General features: G+C 43.8%; 1 long non-coding RNA gene across 1 annotated transcript; it reads right to left on the bottom strand.

The window, feature by feature from the left end:
• Nucleotides 1–10619: 10619 nt before the first annotated feature.
• Nucleotides 10620–12892, bottom strand: LOC109168078. Its single transcript, XR_002051964.1, has 2 exons — nt 12508–12892; nt 10620–10900 (listed from the first exon to the last, which is right to left on the bottom strand). It is a non-coding gene; the product is annotated as an uncharacterized LOC109168078 (long non-coding RNA).
• Between the last annotated feature and the right edge of the window lie 2807 nt (nt 12893–15699).

The raw sequence follows: 15699 nt of genomic DNA, 5'->3' as shown, positions 1-15699 counted from the left end.
TTACACCTCTTCATTTTAGTAAGGGTATTCATGACTTTTCACCTTGTGTTAGTAATGCAAGCTAACCTAGTAGACAATTCTCATTTCTCTCCTTACACTTTCCAAACTTTAGCTCTATCTTCTCTCTAAAAAGGTAGATAGCTTTTCTTCCAAGCCAAGTTGAAGCTTTGTCAAATCTTCAAGAGTTGTCTCCAAGATTCTACCTTTCATACATTTGGGCATCTAGGAGGGTAAGATCTATGTTCATCTTGTGTTTTTAGTATTTTCTTAGGTGTCTTTTCTTAAAGATAGGATCTTTATGATCTTTTGGTGTGTTCTTGAAGTGGGTTTGGAAGGTGAGCCTTATTAGGAGCTTGGTGAAGTGTTAAGTGAAGGTTTTTGTCTACAAGAGGTAACCCATGCTCTACAAAATCTATTTTGCTTACCTATTTGATGATTCTTGGATTCTACATGTGATTTTGCTATGAAATGTGAGTGTTTATGCATTGTCTTGTGAAATTGCATATCTAGAGCTTGTGTTTAGGGTTCATGTGTGCCATTGCTTGGCTATTCCTTTGATTCAAGTCATTTCGTTGTATTTGGTGAGATTTGGCATGTTTTGGACTTGAATTTGAGCTTGGTGTTGAAAATCCCCGAAGGGATTATTTTGGGCACAGGTACGTACCCGCGGGCGGAACAGCGGGTAGGCGTCAACCCGCCGCCCACCCGCGAGGAACATTTGGCCAGTGGGTAGTGTACCCGCGGGCGGAACCACGGGTAGGCCCACCGCGGGTAGGGGCCTACCCGTGGGTCCACTAGCGGGGAACAATATGTGGTTTGGCGGGGATTTGTTCCCCGTGATTCTTTTGACTCGGTATTTGGTCTTTTGACTTCCCGATGTTCTTTTGTGGAACTATTTGAGTGTATTCTTGATGTTTCGTATATCTAGAACTATATGGTAGGAATCCATGTAGGTTTTGGTGTCTTGAATCGTGCTAAGTGTTCAACATTGTGTTTCGTTGAACCGTGATGAGTCTTGTGTGTTCTTCGGAACTACGTTTGGTTTACCCGTTTGATAAGCATGCTAGTTCGGTGTTTAAATGCTAGCGTGTGTGTTGTTTGTACCTTCCCATCGTTGATGATAAGTTGTGTTATTCATCGTTGTTGTTGGACTGTGATCCATTCCTTGATTGAGTATGGTTTCATATCTTCATTGTGCTCTGTTGATTGATTCCTGTTGAGGTGTAGTGTGCGTGGCTTTACCTGGATTGCACGATTAGTGGTATGGGACACTAGTCACCAAGGTATTGAAGTGGTCCTCGTGGTGGCCATGACGTGATTATGGAGTTTGTAACCTGAGTGATGGGTTCACGTATTTCTTGGGTGGCATGTGTTGCCGTGTGTGTGACCGGTACCTTGTGTACTATGAATCGGTGGTCTTGTTGGTGGTCGTTGGTGGGGGACGACGGTCCCAGGAGGGAAAAGGTTGGACTTGGTTGTACAGGGGTCCTGGAGGTAATGGTTGGAACTAGACATAAGGTTGGGGGTAGCCATAAGGTTGGAACCGGGCATAAGGAAGGCATCAAAATTCGTGATGGGTGATGTCATGAAGGCTTGTGTAGCCGTTGTTGTGTATTCCTCTGTTTTGTGACGTGTGTAGTCACAAAGGCATGTGTTGTCGTTGGTTGTGTCCTATCTCTTGTGTTATGCATGTCGGGTGTTAATATATTGTGTGATGATAGATTATACCTTGAGTCGTCCTTGTGAGTTGTTGTTGTCCTTTGTGGTCTTGGGATGTGTTCCCCTATCTTCTTGTGAGTGCTTTGAGTCTTGTGTTGATCGTTGCTCTTGGTTTTGAACTTATATTATATATATGTATTCCGTTTCGCAAATGGCTTTACAAACATATATCTTATCTATGTATGATATTTCACAAGTATTGGTGGGTTACCAGCATCATTCGCTGACCGGGCGTCGTCCCATCTTTTATGTGTTTCTTTTAGGTGATGTTTAGACGAGAGCGCGGTATAGTGCCAGCTAGTGTAGCTCATTTCTTATGTTTTGTGGCCTGTGAGCCCAATTTAGACTTAGTACGTTGAACATGTATGGTTTTAGATGTTGAATTATGCAGATGTTAGCCTGTGCGTTCATCTCTGGATGAGTGTGGCATATCACCCATTTTACTTCCAGTTTATATATTCCTCTTTCAGTCTTCCGCTGTGTTTGATGTTTATTTAGATATCTGCATATTTAAGGTTTTAAATTGCTTGGAAAATTAGGGGGTGTTACATCCTCTCTGAGTTGGTTCTCCGGCGGTAGACCTCGCACCAACTCTATCCTCCCAAAACACACCGTCTACATACGACGGTTGTCGATCGAGCAAACGAGTCCCAATAGCATGGTCTAAGGCAGCTGAAGCGAGACGGTCCGCGACTTTGTTGCAATATCTAACGACATGTTTAAAACTCACCTCTTGAAATCTGCCCATATCCAGGAAACATTGCCTCACAATGTTGCTTTCCTTCCCGGATCTGTCACTCGTGTTAAGACAGTTTATGGTACGGAGTGAGTCACTTTCCACAATCAGATGACTGGCTCCTTGTCGGGCAGCCATGCGTAGTCCAATGGGGATAGCCCATGCTTTAGCGTCATCCACCCCGCAAACACCAATGTTGTGTGTGAAGCCTTGTATCCATCTCCCATCGTGGTCACGCAGTACTCCACCACACCTAGCCCTCATATTCGTCCCTTTGCAACAACCGTCCGTGTTAAGCTTCCACCAACTGTTTGGTTGCTTTTTCCATCCGACCATCTCGTCATTAGCCGGGATACCGCATTTAGGTGCCCACTTCTTCTCAAAACCTACCTTAATTTCATTGTGTTGGGAAAGAATCCAATCCTTGCGGCTAGTTCAAATTCATACGCGTGCCCTCGAAGATCCTCGCGTTCCTGCACCTCTAACACCACCACATACAGATCCCGAACAGCTCCCGCCATCCCTCCACGAACCCCAGTTTAACATCCACGCCTAAATTCGCAGCCAGCCACTCTGTCCAGTCCATCCGGCGAAGCCTTTGTTCGACATTCCTGGGCAATAGCATCTCCCAGAAACCTTCCATCTCTTTGCAGGATCGAAAGATATGTTCCAAAGATTCCTGTTCACCTGCACAAGACGAACAGAAAGGATTAGTTGCAAATCCACGTTTAACACGTTCAACATTGGACATTAACTTCCCTTGTTTAACAAGGAATAAAAGACATTTTTGGTCCTAGAGTTATAGTGGCACGTACAATTTTAGTCCTTTTTAAAAAAATCAGACAATTTGTGGACACTCTTATTGTGACGAGGACAATTTTGGTCCTCCGTCAAAATTCCCGTTAGATGGCCCCTTAGAAAGGGGGCAATTTCGTCTTTTTCTACATACCTCCATTTTAATACCTGAGTGTGCATCTGTTCTTCATTCCAGATTGACGAGGAAGGTTGTCTTTTTCACCAATCCACATAAACATGACTGTTGCAGCTTATACGTGGCCTTTATACGCAACCACCGTTTCTCTCCCTCCCTCCCTCCCTCCCTCTCTCTCTCTCTCTCTCTCTCTCTCTCTCTCTCTCTCCCTCCCTCCCTCCCTCCCTCCCTCCCTCCCTCCCTCTCTCTCTCTCTCTCTCTCTCTCTCTCTCTCTCTCTCTCTCTCTCTGGCGATTGAAAGCTTATATTTTTTGGAGAAATTGATCCTCGATCTCGAATGGGTTGGAGCGGAATCCAGCAATGACGTCACTCCCAGGTGGATTTTTCGGCGGAATTGTCCGTCCCACTCAACATAAACGACCACGTGAACGAGTTCATGTTCGTCGGATTCTCCGGGTCGTCTCAGGGGAGCACGGAGGTCCACGGCATTGAGTGGTGGAGTTTCACCTCATCTTTTAACGGGAACATTGCTAAATCCCCGCCGCCAACCACCGCTCCTCCGGCGTCCAACGCCACACTGCACCGCCTGAGAAATGTCGTAGCCAGCAGTACAAGGAAGGCCCCGACGCAGTCGTCGAAGTGGTCACCGCCGGCGCATTCTTTTTATGCCTCGCCGGATTCCTATTCGTGTGGCTATACTGCAAAAAGCTTAAGAGCGTGACAAAAACAGAGACTTCGGGGGCAGACATCATCAAAATGCCAAAAGAATTCAGCTTTAGGGAGCTAAAATCAGCAACCAAGGCGTTCGATCCCAACCTGATCATCGAGTACGGCGCCGTCGGGATTGTCTACAAAGGAATCTTGACGGGAACCAGCGACGCTGTGGCAGTCAAGAAGTGCAGTCACGATGGCGAAGGAAAAGCAGAGTTTCTGTTGGAATTATCCATCATCGGCACCCTCATGCACATAATCTATTGTTATGTTCAATGCGAATTTCGTCTTCAATCTGCAAATTACGTCTTCGTCATGGTCTTCAACTGGTAAGAATAGAGTCAAAATTAGGTCTCCAATGTTAGGTCTGGTTGAGAACAGGAATGAAAAGGGGAAGAAGGAAGGAAGTCTGAAAACACGAAATTACCCCAAAACTAACAGGCTATCTAACGGGAATATTGACGGAGGACCAAAATTGTCCTCGTCACAATAAGAGTGTCCACAAATTGTCTGATTTTTTTAAAGAGGACTAAAATTGTTTGTGCCACTATAAGTCTAGGACCAAAAATGTCTTTTACTCTTTAACAAGCCACAAAAAGTGGTTCATCTAGTTGGGGAGTCTAAGTCGCCATATACGCATCCACACCTTATCACCCACTAAGCCATTATTATCGCATAAGACGTTGTAAGCCGACCGAATGGAGAATCTTCCATCCATCTCCAAGCCCCAACCCCAATCATCAGCTTCCTCATCATCTTCAAGAAGGACGTATGCGTGAAGCTTGGATTTCCACTCATCGCCTAGGACTTCATCAAACATCTCCCATTTCCAGCCACTTCCTCTATCCCAGTACTCCGCCACTTTCGCATACAACTCCGGCAGACTCACTGGTCGTTGCATCTGGTCATACAACCTCTGATCTTGCACCCACCTGTCCATCCAAAATCGTGTTTCCCTTCCGTTCCTCACAATCTTGGTAAGTCCGGTATCCAGTAGACCACGTGCATTATATATTCCTCTCCATGTGTTTGAAACGTTCCTGGCAGCGACAACATTCCTCCACTCGTCCAAACTCCCGTACTTTCGCTCCAAGACTTAAGACCATAAGCTATCGCGCTTCGTTCTCATGTGCCACCCCAGCTTCGCCATGAATGCTGTGTTCACGTGGTGTAGTTGTCGCAGCCCTAAACCGCCCGCTTCCTTCAGCCTCGTCACCGTCTCCCAGTTGACCAAACTGATCCGCCACGAGCTCTCATCACCTCCCCAAATGAACCTCCTAGTCAGGGACTCCAACTTTTGGCAAACACCCACCGGCATGTGCGCAGTTTGCATCTTGTAAGTAGGGATTGCACCCAGGACCGACTTCGCCAACGTGACTCTGCCCGCAAGGTTCAGCGTTTTGCCCCACCATCCCTCGAGGCGGGCTGTTACTCTCTCTATCAAGCCAGCGAAAGTGGCCTGTGTGGTCCGCCCATGTATAGAAGCTACTCCAAGATACCGCCCCAGGTCCTCCGTCCGCGGGATATCGAGCGCAGTAGAAATAGCCTCCGCAACGTCTGCTTTCGTGTTCTTTGAAAAGAACACTTGCGACTTACCCAAAGTAACTTTCTGGCCGGACGCTTGGCGGTAGCTCTCGAGGCATTGCGTTATCACTCTAACTTGTTCCATGGTGGCATCCGAAAAGAGCACCATATCGTCAGCGAAACAAAGATGGGACAAGGTTGGCCCTGTGTGTGCCAATTTGACCCCTTTCCATCGACCCGCAAGAACATCCGACGAAATGCTTTGGCTCAATCTTTCCATGCACAGGACGAACAACGCTGGTGACATTGCATCGCCTTGTCGAATGCCCCTCCCTGGATGAAACTGCCTCATTCGTTCCCCGTTCCAGACTATAGACATACTTGCTGTTTGTACGCAGTCCATAATAATATTGGTCCAGCCCGCATTAAAACCTGCATCCAATAAAGTATCGTTAATAAATTTCCAAGAAAGGCGGTCATACGCCTTCTCTAAATCTATTTTAATGGCCATCATCCATGTGTTTCCTTTTCTAATACGCATAGAATGTAGAACTTCCTGAAAAACAATCACATTCTCTGTTATTTGTCTACCCGGTACGAAGGAACTTTGGTAAGGTCCAACAAGTGTCGGTAAAATGAACTTCAGTCGATTAGTTATTGTATTGGTGAGCACTTTGTACGCGACGTTACACAGGCTTATAGGCCTAAACTGCTTTATATTTTATGGAACAGTAACTTTCAGGATTAGCACTAGAAGGGTCTCGTTCACTCCTGGTGGTAAAGTCCCGGACTGAATTGCACTCTGAACCATCTTGACCACTCCGTCCCCTACAGTCTCCCAAGTCTACTGAAAAAAGGCCGCATGTAAGCCATCCGGGCCAGGCGCCTTCATGGGGTTCATATAAAAAATTGCTTCCCTTACATCCTCCTTCGTCACGCTTCGATTGAAAAATTGCCATAACGCCGATCCAGGCTTTGGAAAGTGCCCACGGATAGCTCTAGTTGTGTCAATAGCCGCATCCTCCTTAAAAAGATTACTATACAACTCCTGCACATGCTGTTTAGGAGCTCCATTTCGTTGATCCAATTCCCACTATCGTCCATCAAGCACATGACCCTGTTCCGTGACTTTCGCACCATGGTCGAAGCGTGGTAGTGCTTGGTGTTACGATCCCCAGACACTATCCATTCTTCCCTTGAACGCTGAAACCACATCAGCTCTTCGTGGTATAGCACGGTTTCCAGTTCTGTCTTTAACCTTTTCTCCAATTTAACCAACCCTCTATGTGGCATTATTGATATGCATTTCTGAATCCCCTCGATCCTAGCCAAAAGGATTCCCTTTTTCGCCCCGACGCTGCCAAACACCTCCTTGTTCCAAGTATTCAAATCCCCCGTAACTTCCGTATATTGCTTAATAGGTCCTGGTTATTGCACCACGATCGTTTTACCAACTCGGCAAAAGTGGCATCCGTTAGCCAAGCAGCTTGAAACTTGAAATGGGGGCTACTTATTCTACCACCCCTTGTACCCGTTTGCAAAAGGATGGGGGCATGATCAGACGCTAGTCGCGGTAGGTGGCGCACATGTGCCTCGGGGAACAGTTGGCGCCATTCCACGCTACACAGCGCCCTATCCAATCTTACTCCCTTCATACTCCCCACTTCCTGCCCTCTCATCCAAGTTAAACGAGGGCCACTGAAACCCATGTCTATCAACCCTTGTTCATGAATCCAATCCCCAAACTCAATATTTCGTTGGGATGCAGAGGCCGAATAGTTTAGCGTTTCTTCCTGACTATTGACGGCGTTGAAGTCTCCCGCCGCCACCCACGGGTGCAGAATATTACGCTTGGATACCTGGAGTTCGTCCCAAAGCCTCCTTCAAAGGGGCTGGGCTGGGCTCGCGTGCACAATAGCAAAGTTCCAAGGGTCTGCTCCATGCTCCTTTACCTGCAACAAAACAAACTGAGGGTGAGTAAATTCCACCACTACTTCAAGCGGTTTATTCCACAAAACCCAGATTCCGCCACTAAAACCCACAGCTTCCACCCTGACCCAATCAGCAAAACCCAGCTTTGAGCATATCTTGTTCGCCTGCGCTCCCGAGACTTTGGGCTCAACCAGCCCCACCAGGCTCGGCTTATGATTTTTGATAAGTGTTTTGAGGACGCGCTGAAACTCTCTCCCTCCAGCGCCCTAACAGTTCCATATTAAACTAATCATGGAAAACAACGCAGCAAAACCATCCCACATACAACCGGCTCCCTAAAGCCCAAGTCAGACGGCAGGGGCATCCCCGCTTTCTGCGTCCTCACCCTGTCCATCGTCCACCTCCATGACAGCATCGCCGTCATCATATCTCTAGGGTCGTCTGAGTGATGTTCTCCCAGGCGCTCCAAGTCAAGCACCGGGCTGCACTCAACTTGTTGGTTGTGGCTCACTATAATGGTGTGTATTTGATCTCCCCCTCGCGAACCCCGAACTACCACTTGAACATCTTCCTCAGCTGCCTTACGTGAACTACCCCGATGGGGTTGACGTACGCTGGACTCCACAGCCGTCACCGGTGCCTGTGCCTGAACCCTGCCTGGTTGGTTTGCAATATGTTTCTCATTAGCAATCACGTTTGCTCTCCTCTGACTTTTGGCTCTGCCCGTGTTTGCTCTGCCTCCTTCTTGCGTCTTCTCCCGCCCAGCCATTCTTTGTTCCTTGGATGCTCACTGCACCTCTTCTTCTCTCACAGTCTCGTGCACCGTGTCCACTTCCTCTCCCAAGACCTCCCTTTCCTCCAGCTGGTCCAGAGGCGTGAAGCATGAATGGACTTGCCCCACTCGATTCTCTCCCCTGTGATCTTTGTTAGAGGTTTCTGGTCTTCTCCTTTGGCATTTATCCTCCCTTGTGACCACCATCCACGAACCAAAGGGCGCCCTATCCTCCACCATAGCTGGTGGCGGTCGCGGCTCCTCCCTCCTCTCCCTGGGCTGTTCGATCTCATCTCGGATCGCTGGTTTTCTTCGCCGTTGGGGGAAACTACCTTCTTCGGGCATTGCTCGTGGTTATGCCCGTACATCCCGCAATGGAAACAAACCAAATGTATCCCTTCGTAGGCGATGAACCTTGTCCTCCCTCTCCGCTTAAACTTCGAGAGCAAAGGCTTCGTGATGTCGATTTCCACACACATCCTGGCGAACCTGCCCCGAGATACCTGGCTAGTAGCACGATCTATTCTGATCGGCCGTCCAATCTTCCTCCCAATTTTCTACAAAAAGACAATGTTATTGTAACACTCCGTGTTACGGCCTTCAATCCCGAATGAATTATTTAATTAATCCCGTTAATAATAATTAAAAAGGATTTAATTTGATTAGGATTCCCTTTAATTAATTAATGTGGTCCACCATGGATTGTGGACCCTTGCCTAAACTAGAGTTTTAAGCCCATTAGAAATAAAGAGGGTAAACATTTTACTAGTCAGATCCTAATTAGGAATCCTAGACCTATATACCTATTAGGGATAAAGAAAGTAGGCCTTTATTATTCAGATAATGATTAGGATTTCTGATTCTATAAATAGGGGATTAGAAAGCAATTAGAAACCTTACCACCCATAGTTATATTACACGAAAATATTCCTGGGAGGTTCCCCGCTACCGAGCCTAGGGAGATCAAGCGGATGAAAATCTTAGAGAAGACCCTTAATAGCCAAGGGAGGATTAATTAAGGCTAAGAGGTAACCCATTTCTCAACAAAACCTATTTTCTTCGCTATAATCTCCTTCCTTGACTCCTTCTATATGCTTGTGTCTTGATGAATTCCTCTATGTTATTTGTGATATAATCTTGAGGATTGATAAGATGATTTATGTGTGTTCTTGATGATCTTGAGGTTGAAAAGAGGTTCTTGATATTAACGTGATGATTCTTGACAAATCTTGATATTTCTTGATGTTAAAGATAAAATATGATTTTAATGATTTGGGTGGGATTAGAGCCCTAGGCTGGATTGGGAATTTGTGTTGTAATGTTCTTGATATATTTTTGGGTGGGAATTCGCATGTTCGGGTGTTGTTTATGTTTAGAAGTCGTAATAGGATGAGTTCTACGTGATTCTTGCTTTTGATCCATTAATTGCCTACGTGGTGTCGTTAATTGCGTTTAAAAGTGTCTAAGCATGGTTTCGGGTTCCACAAGGGATCCCGGGACAAATTTGTGATAAAAGAGTCAGTGGGGGGTAGGTAGGGGTAGGGGAACCCGCTGCCCGAAGATCACCGCCAGGCAGCGGGCAGCCGCCGGGCAGACGCCTGCCCGCCGGCAACCCGCTGCCCGGGCGATGATCTCCGGCGGGTGACCCCCACTCACCGGCTACCCGCTGGTCCATACCCACCCCGGGTCTTCGGCTTCCCAGTTTGATGTTCCCTACTCTCCCGTGGTGTCCCAACGGACCCCGTTTGTCGTGCTCGAGTCTAGTTTGATATTTCGGGTACCGTTTTCGTAGGATGAAAGAGTCTTAGTAATTGCATACTAGTAGAATCGATAACCCGTTGACCTAGGTGGAAGTGGTATGAACCCCTTAGGACTATTCTTAGTATGTGAATGATCAAACGTAAGTTTATTAATATGTCTTCCCCACGTGCTACTATGTGTTATGTGATGCATGATCCCCCAATTTGGTTGCAATCAAATTGGGCATTCCCGAGCTGCGGTTCGGAAGTTGACTGAAGGACGAATTGATTGTTCCCGAGTTGCGGTTCGAAAGTTGGCTGAAGGCCGAATTGTTGGTTCCTGAGCTGAGGTTCAGAAGTTGGCTGAAGGCCAAATTGATTGACTATGAGCTGCGGTTCATCCTTCTGGCTGCGGTCAGTGATTCACCTCTTGGGCTGCGGTCCACATGGGCCTCGGGTACGATGACCGACCGAACTGGACGCGCCAGGCGATGTGTAGGGCCAAAAAACTCGAGGAAGCCTGTTGTAACACCCCCAAATTTTAAGTACATAAACTAAAGAATTAAAGGAAAATATTTCTCAAAATATGCGGAAGCTAAACCAACAACACAGGGTGTTATGCCACACTTGGGTTATTCTAAACCCAAATGCACAGGCTACAATATTTCTATCTACAATCCAAATACAAGGTTGAATAATCCGATTACAACTAACTATAAAACAGTCTAGGTTCTAATCCATTCAACTATACCATAAGCAATTCTCGGATACAAATTCTATTACAAGGCATACAAACTCTACGCCGCGCTCTCAAAGCAAGCCACTAATTTCATCTCCTGAAAACAAAAGATTTAGGAAAAAACACAAACAACAGAATTAGCATAAAATGCTAAGTAAGCTCTACTCCGCCATGTAAAATAAATACATTTATAATTCGAAAATAGTTATACTTTGTAAATAAATTTTGAGACTTGAATATATCACCATTTAGAAAACATTTAGTCAAGTGAATATATAGGTACATAACTACAGTAAAAAATATTCTTGACTCGCACCCAAAAATAGGTATTATATCCTTTCTCAAAATAGTTTTCTCGAAAGTAGGTTAGGCACCAACGCCATACACACTCTAGTCAGAAAAACACTACATTTCATACAAGTTAATAGAGATCCAAAATAATAATACTTAGCACTTCCCAAAATGGTATAACTAATACATAATCATTCTTTCTCATTTTCAAAATAAACATATTGTAGAGGATTCAAAGTAAGATTTCTCACATAATACTTTACAATACAATAATCATTTGTATAAACCATCATCTCTCATAAGCATTTTCAAGGTATACATAATATAGTTATGGAGGAACTCATAGCAACATACAATTTACTCATCAAGTGCTCATCTCAAGACATAGATTTTCTCAAATAATCCTTTTTAGTATAGACTTTCTCATAAGCCTCTCATAAACATATATATAACAATAATCATAGGTAGGGAGGAATTCAAATCATATTTCTCAAATCATTTTTCCAAGTATCACATATACATATTGGAGGAATATTATAACCATCACTCACGAGATTTCACATGTCCATATACTCTCATATATATAAGGTGAAAGGGGCGAAGGGTCTTAGATCAACTAAGCCCCAGTGACACGGTAATCCACTCTACCGACCACTCCACAAGTTTGTCCCTTTCGTGGGATAAAGGACTAAAACCTTAAGTGTGCACACCCTCTAATGGGCTTCCCCCATCCAAAAGAGTAGTAACTAGTCCAAGTAGCCCAGGATACTTTCTACTAGGCTACTCCACATATAATAGGTATCCAGGATGTTTTCTACCAGATACCTTCTCATCAAAATAGGGCCAGAGCCCACATAGGACCGAAGTCCACCATTCCACAACCATACATCATATCCCCATATCCTCCGAAAATAGATACATTTTTATATATCCTCCAAAAAGAATATAATAGTATGCAAAATAATACATTTTCTCTAATTTACACATTTCCTCCAAATAGATAGTCCTACAAAAATAAATATAAATCCATATCCTCCAATATAAAGATAGTTTCACTCATTTCAATATACTTAGGTTTTCAATCAATATTTCTCAAAGTATGAGTTTAGTCGAACTCTATAGCAATATAAATATGTGTATATATCACAAAATTATAAGTTTTCCAATACTCAAATCAATCCCAATTATAATTGGGTTTCAACACAAAACATTTAGGCACACCATAGATTATACACCTTTCAAAAATATATAGTTTCAACCCATATAAATCACAAGTCAACACCAAAATAACCATATTTTGCTATTTATCACATTTTGAAACTAGAACACATTCTCAAAATAATTTAAGTACACAAATCAAATAAATAGCACATTTAATAGGGCAAAGTAATTTAAACGGACATAGAAACTTACCTCAAGCTAAGCTCCAAAAGCTAAACGCATCCAATCCTAAGCTCACTCTTAGGCTAATCACATCAATAGAGAACCTCATCAAGAAGCCTCACCGAAGAAGAACAAAGGACAGCTGCCGATCTGCCTGAACTCGCCAGAGGAGGACACATCGGTCACTGCCGTACCGCCCACTGCCTCGCTGGCCCACTGTCTCGTCACCTCTAGAGATCACCGTCGCTGGGCTGCTCGTTGTTCATCTCCGGAGCTTTAACACGGCCACCGTCAACGAGAAGCACCGGATCTATGTTTGTCGCCGATCTGCTGTTGATCAACGAGAGGGAGTGCGATGTCGGTGAGAGGAAAGAAAGCAACGAGAGAAACTGTAACTCTGATTATTTTGGGGAAGAGTAAGCATAAATATCTATATATATAATTATATATATAATATAAATTTATTTATAATAGGGTTTTATTATAGGATTGGGCCATAAAAGATGTTGGGCTAAATAGATAAATAAAAATAATTGGGCTATGAATAATTTGGGCTCAAGAAAAATATCTTGGACTTATGAAATTAGAATCATTTGGACTTAAACATAGAATAGTTATACAATAGTTATACGAAGATTTTGGCAGACTTGTCTCAGATAGATTTTTGGGTAGTAAATCATGGGTCATAAAACAATTTATTTAAGTTTAGGGATAAAACAATTTGTTTTGAAAGTATTCGGGCTAAAATTTTAAGATTAAAATATAAATTTTATTTTTGAAAATATTATATTAAAATAATGTGTTTTAAAATATCGAGGTGTCACAGCTGTAGTCCACCGACCTGAGTAATCAGGCGGTGTGTAGGGCTATGGCTGGCTGCGATCCACCGAGTGATGGGCCAGCGGTGTGTAGGGTCGTAGTCTCCGAGGATCTTTGCCCACCGACTGAGTCCCTCAGCGGTGTGTAGGGCTTGATCCGCTACGGTCCACCAACTGTGCCCGTCAACGGTGTGTAGGGTCGTATGTCCCCCCTTGTAAAGGGGATCACAGTTCACCGACTGGGCGCGTCAGCGGTGTGTAGGATTGTGGTCCGACGTTGAGTTCGTCAGCGGTTTTTAAAGGGTTGGTTGCGATCAACTCCCTTCATGCTGCGGTATGAGGTAAGGTGCTGCGGGGCCATGTTAATGCTATATGCATTAACCCTCATGTTCGGGGCATGCGATTGGTCCTGTGGCGCCACCAATGCTTATGTGATATGAATGATGTCTGGAGGATGATGTGATTGAATTGAAAAGTGATTTGTGACCTTAGATGCATATTCCTTATGATGTTAACTCTACTTAACTGTTATCATTGATTAATGTGCTTGTCCCTATTTGCTGAGTCTATTCCTGGTTTTAAAGTTAGAGTCTCCTAAGTATATATCTTCCTGCTTCAAAATGATTTTCCTATATCTATATTTATATATATATATATATACCTATATTGTATTTCAACGCGTTGGAGTGGTTACCAGCATCTCTCGCTGAATAGATATATTTGGCTTTCAGGCACAGATGAGTAGACTCCGGAGCGCGCTAGAGATCCGAAGTGTAGATTAGTTAGTTTGCCTTTCGGCCTGCGCGCCATGCTTATGTATTGACATTACATTGTGGATTTTAGTTAGTTAGCCTGTGCACCTGGGTTCTCTAGCTCAGGTGTGGCATAGCACCCCATACTCTTATGTTTGATTCCGGGATTTAATGAGGATTTACCTTTATTATATAAGTTTTAAAAGTTCAAAAATTTCGGGGTATTACAGTTATAATATTCTACAGGTAAACATGGAAATCAAACCCATACCAACATGTTCTCTGTTTTGTCTATCATCGGATCGAAGTCTGGCGTCCATTCCTTCACGATCAGATGATGATCCAAGATCATCCAAGGCCCCCCCGAATTTCTCAAATTTCAAATCATCTGCTGAGCCAAATTTGACCAAAAAGTAGTCATTGTCAATCGCTACTAGTTCAAAGCTCCCTTTCGGCCTCCATAGAGCATAGAGTCGCCGCAGTAAGAGAGAATAACCTACGTGCTTGCCCCACACCTTCACGATCAACGCGTTCTTCCACGGCGCACGTATCGCTTCCTTCTCCTTCCTTGTTAGTCTGATCGTCGGGCACAACGGATCTTCCTCCTCGCTGACCTCCTCACCATCTGAGTAGTCATCATCCCCTTCCTGATCTCCTTCCAGCGTAATCAGACTCACGGCGATTTGGCCAGCAACGGTATCCCGGTATGAGAGCGGGGCCGGACGGTTGCATGGCGTCTCCACGATCGCTTCGTACTCGTGCATGGCTTCCATCGGCGTCTCTTGGACGACCTCCACTGTCTCGCGCTCCATCGTCGTTGGTGCTCCGTCGTTCCGCTTAGATTTCTTAGTGTTGCGCTCAAGCAAGTCCTGGTCCTCTGATAAACGTTGGTTCGAGAGCGTCACCGTGATCTCTCTCCCTGCAAGTAACTTTAATTGCAATATTCTTTAGAGTTAATCTCCTTCAGTCTCATGTTTGTTTTACCTAAATGCAGGAAATAAATAAGATAATTTTTTGGACAAATAGGTAGTCATAGGTTCGAACCCTGATGGTAGGGCTTAGATTCTTTGGACTGAAAATGTTTAAGAAAATATAGAACAAATGCTATCTTAAAGAATCATGAGTATTTAACCAAAAAAAAAAAAAAAAAAAAAAAAAAAAAAAAAAAGATAATTTTCCCAAATTTTCATTTTTTGAATTCTAATTGCATGTCTAGAAAGGAAAATTGGAAAAAATTACCTTGTCTAGCTATTTTGCATGCTTGAGTTAAAAGAACAATATCATTGAGAAATTTAACTGATATTTCTAAAAAAAAATTCTTAATTTTTAGGAGTATATTTTGGTTTTTTTAGGAGTATATTTTGGTTATTTACCTTGTGGAGAATAATTGAAAGGGGAAAACTGGAGGATAAAATAAGTTATATTACTACTGCTTCGGTCTCATTTTATGTGTCTGGTTCGATTAACGAGCTAGGCTTGACTGTAGTTATATTTAATCAAATTTTTCATAATATTAGTATAGTATTAGTATACGAAATTTATATATTTAGAAACTACACTAAAAGTACTATTAATTAAACACAAAAAATTAAATTTAAAAATAGCAAAAAATACTAAAGAAAATAAACAAAGAATAAAGAGTTGGTTTGACT

This window comes from Ipomoea nil, unplaced genomic scaffold (genome assembly GCF_001879475.1).
Source record: "Ipomoea nil cultivar Tokyo-kokei standard unplaced genomic scaffold, Asagao_1.1 scaffold3172, whole genome shotgun sequence".
In the NCBI taxonomy this organism is placed as follows: Eukaryota; Viridiplantae; Streptophyta; class Magnoliopsida; order Solanales; family Convolvulaceae; genus Ipomoea; species Ipomoea nil.
The sequence above is the reverse complement of the archived record's forward strand: the minus strand, read 5'-3'. Positions and strand labels throughout refer to the sequence as shown.